The sequence below is a fragment of the Lonchura striata genome, chromosome 11 (genome assembly GCF_050655825.1).
Source record: "Lonchura striata isolate lonStrDom1 chromosome 11, ASM5065582v1, whole genome shotgun sequence".
Taxonomy (NCBI): Eukaryota; Metazoa; Chordata; class Aves; order Passeriformes; family Estrildidae; genus Lonchura; species Lonchura striata.
Window position 1 is genome coordinate 11636550 of NC_140713.1, and position 5522 is coordinate 11642071.

The window sequence follows — 5522 nt, forward strand, 5'->3', positions numbered from 1 at the left end:
GACATAGCCAAACACAGAAAGGTATTTGAGGAGGATTCATAACAGCAGGGGGCTCTGCTGAGTATAGTAACAATATATTGTAAATAAATTAATGACTAGAGCTCACAGATATCTATGACAATACCCTGCTTTTCTTCATAGAGCAAATAGTCAGCTGTTCAACTACTCCGTAAAAACAAAAATGTTTTCCTTACTGAATGCAAACAAGACAGTTCCTAGCTAGAAAACTTATTTACCATACAGTATTTTTCATGTTATTCTAATTTTTAACATATAACTTTTGTGTTCTGAAAATCCAAAACTATTTCTTTTACATAATTTCAGAGGCTTAATCCAGCACTGAGATAAAAACAAGAAATATAGTTTTAAGGGTACAGCTACTTTCTCTCTTAACAGAGTCGAGGCACTTTGCAAGACCAAGCCTCACTTAAGATGTGTTTTACACCAATTTAAAATTGAAAATAAGAAAATTATGCAATGTCTCTATCTTATGAAAAGCTACACATGAGTTTTTAAGTACCTGATAGCTCCTTTTCTTTGCTGTTGTCACCAAAGGCTCCAGCTGAACTGAATGGCCTGAGATGTTTCCACTGCCTGGAACATCAGCTGCCTGCACATGGCAGTATTTTGGTGTGCAACTATAATTTTACAAGGAAACAAAAATTCTAAAGTAGGAGCAAGTCACACACCCAATCCACCTTAGAGTGGGAGAGAGAAGCACTCCTGAGTTGTATTTCTGCTCAGCACTCCAGGCAATTTGGAAGTATCCTACTCTGCTGTAGTGTCCCCTAGGAGAGTTGACAGCCTTGGGCTCTTGTCAGCCCCAATGTGCTGACAAAACACAGCAAACTGAGAAATTAAATTCCTAAAGTGCTGTGCAACCTTGTGTGAAAAAGGTTATAAAACACATCCTGGTTAAGTAACAACTTCCTAATTAGTCAGCTATGGTCAGCAGGGGTTTTGTTCTTTCCACAGCCAAAGTACTATCTAGAGAATTCTTAAATTATATCTAAAATACAAGATTAGGATGCATGAGAGCAAAGTTACAACTAATAGGAAGAGTTAAATTATAATATTTGCAATGTTACCATGAAAGAATTGAAGTTGTAATGGGACAGTATTCAACTGGCAAGAAGAAAGTACTGTATAAAAAAATTCACTGGTTATACAGACAAGCTTCAATCCTATTTTCTTATTCTGATTTTGGTAATTTTGATAATAACAATAGTTTATAGTATTTAATAATGTTACTGTATCACCAGTAGATTTCAGGATAGCTATAATCTGAGTCCCCTCTGAGTCTTTTCATAGGCAGAGTCGTGCCTAGCAAGTCCTTTGAGATCCCATTACTCTGAATCTGGGCAAGACCAACATTTAAGTGGCACAAATGTTGGCTTTGTTCTCCAAGTACAGCTAAATATTGAGTATTTCTCAATTACAAAGCATTTTTCAATTCACAATGTTGTTAAGCATTGATGCCTCTCGGTGTTAGGAAGCCCAGGCTTAGGCTGGCTCCTGCCTCAGGCTCAGCTGAGCACATTAATGCTTGCCTGAGAAAAAAAAGGCCACAGCCTCAGATTTTAAAAAGAAGCTTTTCTTAAAATAGCAATACTTTAAACTATCTAATAGCAGTAGCACCTACTGTTCCCTTAGAAAAGGCTTCTAACATTTTATTCTCACATATTAGGCCTTTTTTGTGGGAAACTTTATAAAAATCCACATGGTGTTCAGTTTGGTTTCTACCAATGAATATAGTTTCACCAAAAGCTTACATTATTTTCATGGAGCATCTTTTCAGTTAGTTCTTGTGAAGAGAATTCAATAGATTAATTTACACATTCCATGTGACTTTGGTTTTTGGGTAGGAGGTTGGGCTTTTTTTTCTTCCTCCTTATCATGAGATAGTGAGTTGTTAAACATTAAGGTATGAAGTCACTTAACTTTTGCAGTGGACTGCACTGAACTTTACACCAAATCTTAAAGTTTTTGTTTAGTTTGGAGAATAGTAGAAACAGTCACTTGTCTGAAGATGCTCCTTATATTCTGAACTGCTATCATGAACAGTAGTCCACAGTAAAAAAAAAAAAAAAAACCAAAAAAAACACCCTCCTTACTTGTACAACACAGAATACAGAAAACCTTTCTCTTTTTGTCTGAATAAACATAATTTTCCTAATGTGGTTTCCATTTACTTAGTGTGCTCAAAGATTCTCAAATATCATTAAAAACACTTTGGCATTTTAAGCTATTGAGAGCAGTTTTCTATGCAGAGTCTTTCTTTCAATGAAACAGCAGCAGCAGAATGAATACTCAGTTACCACATGTCATTATTGTAATCATGGGGTTTAAACTATGCAACTATTCATGGCAAAGCAGCTTGTTGAAGGTCTGTCAGAATGGAAACATGTGACAGCAGCTGTTATTCTGTTTATAGCCCTTATTTCTCCACGTCTCCATCTCCCTTTCCATGTATTTATGCATTTGCTGCTGTTCTGTATCTCTAGTTTGGAACCAGCAACATGAAATTCATTATTTTAGCTTCTCATAACTGCAAGAAAAGCAACTTGTTTCTTTATGACTAGAGGTGGAACACAACATGGACATCAAAGAACCTTGGTAAGCAGCACTGTCCACTTCAATATCTGGTTTGTCTGAAACCTGTGTTCATATGATTTGCATATTCATTTAGGAACAATTTTGCCTCAACATTGCAAGTTCATCCTACACTATTTATTTTCAGGAAAGCATCTGTATTAAAGTAACCTTTGGAGATACATTTGCCACGTGTAAAGAGAGAGATACTTTTGTCTAAAACCACTTTATGCTGCATTTACAATGGAAAGGCTTTGTTTCATCCCATTTATTTCCTGTGTGCATTTCTAAGAAATTACCCAGACTATTGAATTCCAGTTTTGCATATATTTATTCCAATGTTCTACTAAAAACATTTTGGCTGGTGCCAAGTGCATTTGCAGGTGTTGAGCCTCAATCCAAGGCTGCCCTGTGTTACACACTAACCAGCAGCCTTACCGAATTTGCAAGCAAGGTTTCGGGGCTGCTTGGATTGTCACCAGTGCAGGGACAGAGATGTCAGGGGATCTGTGCCTTTACTTGTGGGGGATCAATGGGAGCCTCGGGGGCAGTGCTGCTGGACACTTTCTGCTGGCCAGCTCTTTCTGGGGGGCGGACTGGGGGTGGAACAGCAGCATGTGGACCATGAGCAAAGGTTAACTTGTGCTCTTCCCACAGCAAAATTAGTATTTCCCAATTACAATCCAAACTGTGATTTTTAATAGTCTGCATAGCATTTCAACCTTGAGTTCTAAGGAACCATGAAATACACTTGAATTAAGATACCTGGGAAGTCTACTTGTATCAACTGAATGCAATTATTAGAATTTAAAATAATTGGAACATTTCAGGTCATCTGATAAAAGCTTACTATAAAATCCAATATGGTTTTGTGATAAATCCAACCTTGACATGTCTTACCACAGCTTGAAAAATTTTCTTCTGAACTACTTTTTATCAAACCTAAAAAAAGGGACCATGACACTGTTAATTATTGAACTGCCAGACTGAGAGAGTACTAGGCTTTCCAGATACATGACTGATGACAACTTTAAAAGTAAAGTGTCAAAACCTACAGGCTCCAAAACATGACACTTCAAAAGTTAAAAAGGCTTAAAATATGAGAAAAAAATCAGATGTGATATCCTGGAACAGCTGCGGTGGCTTCAAGTAAACAAAAATGGACTTCTTGGAACTTGAATTTCCAACGGAGCACTCCATTGGGTCATTCTGTGGGCAGAATTTTGGAGGGAGGACAAGCAGGGCCAGAAACACTCAACGTGGCCTTCACAAACTGAACAGTAAACAAGCTCTTAGTAAAATCAGTACAATGACTGGAAACAAAAAACAAATGAGTTTTCTGCACCACCTCAAGAATGTTCCTTCAGCAGAAAAAAAAAATTCCATCTCTGTTATTTTGTTAACTATGAATTGACTAAAATCCTCAAGCAGGAATTATTTTTAAATTAGCACAAAGAAAGTGCTGCAAAATATTGCACTTAGAATAAGGACTGGAGCAAATTACTAGTGAAACTAAACATTACGGCAAGTAGACGCTTGTTAGAAAGAAGAAATAGTACAGATAGAAAGAAGGCTAAAGACATAATTGTATGACATGAAATAAAATCAGACACACCAAAAACAGCTTCCTTGCTTTTCATCAGCCGAGGAAAACACCAAAACAGAACAGAACCCAAGTCTCAAACCATCTAATTTAGGCATCTAAAATTAGGAATCTGGTTTGCCATATTCTGAGTGCAAAAGAGAAAGTAAAAAGGTTCTACAAAAACAATTCACAAATAAGGCTGATTTACAGCCCAGGCTCCTACTCAGAGAGGTAACGTTAGGTCATAGGAATATTCCTGTGTGAATGATCCCTTATTCCACTCTCTGAGCACAAACAAGGGGGCTCTTCTGGGCACCCAGGATGGGTAAAAAGGGCCTTCTTCTCCCCAGGGGCAGCAAGAAGGAGAGAGCATTTACCCCCTCTCTCCTGAATTCTACTGCTGTTGTATTTCATGGCAGACCTCCAGCCATTTGCTGTGAAAGCTGAACTGAACCCGGGAGATAAAAACATTTTCATCATCTGGAAACAATGAGGAAACTGTGAAAGAGGACCGGCTTGTTCCTGCGGGAGGCAAGGATCAGGAGCAAATGCTCCCCTGGCAGAGTGACAGGGTGAGGGACGGGGCTCTGGCGCTCCTTCAGCCTCGCTGCCTGCCCGACTCCAGAGCCGCTCTCCAGCAGCCCCGCAACAGGTACCGACCCCGGCCGCACAACCAGCGCCACGCCGGGCTGCGAGCCCAGCGCAGGCTTTTCCCCACGGACAGCGGAGAGCCAGCGTGGGCAACGCTGCGCTTCTCACACCCTGACAGAGAAGCACAGCCAGACAAAGGCAGCGCTCTGTGCGCGGCCAGGCGGCAGCACCGCGGGCTCCGAGCGGCAGCCAAGCGCTCCCTAGCACCGAGGACGCTTGGCTTTGCCATTCCCTTAGGAAAATCCCCAGGACTTGCCCTGACCCCGGTTCCCCCCGCATCCCCAGCAGCGGGAGCGCGCCCCGCCCTGCAGACAATGCGGGAGCGGCCCGGGGAGGCCTCTGGGTGCGGTAGTTCTCTGCCCATCACCTGATGCCGTGGGCAGGCGCAGCCGGGACTACAGCCCCCGCCAGGCAGCGCGCCCGCAGCCCGGCTGGTGCAATCACACCTTAGCACGCCCCGGGGCCGGGGCCAGCGCCGGCTGGGAAAAGGATGGGTTTGCCCGGGACTCTTCCAGAGCACTAGCGCGGGCACTTCTGTCGGGGCTGGGGGCTGCAGCGTTATTCGGATGCAATGGTGGTTTCTATTTCTATTTCTGCTCCTGTGGTGGCATCGCAACACTGCAAGATCAGTTGTATCCATTGCAGTTAAGTTTGCGGGATCTGGATATGAGAAGATCGAGCGTGTACGTGTAAC